Source organism: Mus musculus, chromosome 17, assembly GCF_000001635.26.
Source record: "Mus musculus strain C57BL/6J chromosome 17, GRCm38.p6 C57BL/6J".
NCBI classification, from domain to species: Eukaryota; Metazoa; Chordata; class Mammalia; order Rodentia; family Muridae; genus Mus; species Mus musculus.
Window position 1 is genome coordinate 76,936,144 of NC_000083.6, and position 1,552 is coordinate 76,937,695.

A 1,552-nucleotide genomic window follows, 5' to 3' on the forward strand; every position below is an offset into this window, starting at 1 on the left:
ATGCTACCAATTCTGCTGAGAGGGACCCGCCCAGAGCCCTTGGACACAAGAACTGAAGAGCAGCATGGGAGAATACCCTTCCAGTTTCCATCTGAACTAATCCTGTGCCACAGTGCCTGGAGCTGAATCTGTGTCACAGCTCTCCATACCCAAGTTTCTCCTGGAAAGATCTGATCTCCCGGGAGTACTGATACACACACAGGCTTGCAGGAGGGACAAGCCAATGTCAGAAACAGCAACACCAGCTAACACCAGAGGTAACCAGGTGGCATGAAGCAGAGGCAAGAACATAAGCAACAGAAACTAAGTCTACTTGGCATCATCAGAACCCAGTTATCTCAACACAGGGAGCCCTGGATACCCCAATGTACCAGAAAAGCCAGACTCTGATTTAAAATCACATCTCATGATAATGGCAGAAGTCTTTAAGAAGGACATAAAAAAATACCTTTAAAGAAATACAGGAGAGCTCTATAGCTCCAGCACCATAGCCATCATGAATGACACAGTAACCATCTGGACCAGGAAGTTCATGGCAAACTGTCTGCTTCAAAGCAAACAGATGGTCATTGATGTCCTTCATCCTGGGAAGGCAACAGTACCAATGACAGAAATTTGGGAAAATCTGGCCAAAATGTACAAAACCACACCAGAAGTCATCTTTGTATTTGGATCCAGAACCAACTTCAGTGGAGGCAAGATAACTGGCTTTGGCATGATCTATGATTCTTTAGATTATACAAAGAAAAATGAGGCTAAACACAGACTTTCAAGGCATGGCCTTTATGAGAAGAAAAGAACCTGCTGAAAACAGCTAAAGGAGCACAAGAACAGAATGAAGATGGTCAGAGGTGCTGCAAAGGCCAATGTTGGTGCTGGCAAAGAGCCAAAGTATTAGATCTGTGGTGACTTGATGTTGTGCTGTGATGTGAATATTTCTGAGAGGACAAATAAACTAAAATTTATGCAAACTGAATCCAAAAACACATCAAAACGATCATCTGTCATGATCAAGTAGGCTTCATCCCAGGGATAGTTCAATATAAGGAAATCCACCAAAGTAATCCACTACATAAACAAACTCCAAGAAAAATGCACATGATCATTTTATTAGATGCTGAAAAGGCATTTGACAAAATTCAACATCCATTTATATTAAAAGTCTTAAAAAGAGATCAGGAATTCAAGGCCCATAACTAAACATAATAAAAGCAATATACAGCAAACCAGTAGCCAACATAAAACTAAATGGAGAGAAACTTGAAGCAATCCCACTAAAATCAGGGACTAGAGATGGATGCCCACTCTCTCCTTATCTATTCAATATAGTATTTAAAGTTCTAGCTAGAGTAATTACACAACATACAGGTCAAAGGATACAAATTGGAAAGGAAGAAGTCAAAATATCACTATTTGCAGATAATGTGATAGTATTCTTAAGTGACCCCAAAAATTCTACCAGAGAACTCCTAAACTTGATAAACAACTTCACCAAAGTGGCTCGATAAAAAATCAACACAAATAAATCAGTTCCCTTCTTAAACTCAAAGTA

General features: G+C 39.9%; 1 pseudogene; it reads left to right on the forward strand.

Annotated features, from left to right (window-relative positions):
• Positions 1–496: 496 nt before the first annotated feature.
• Positions 497–898, forward strand: Gm6496 (annotated as a pseudogene).
• The last annotated feature ends 654 nt before the right edge of the window (positions 899–1,552 follow it).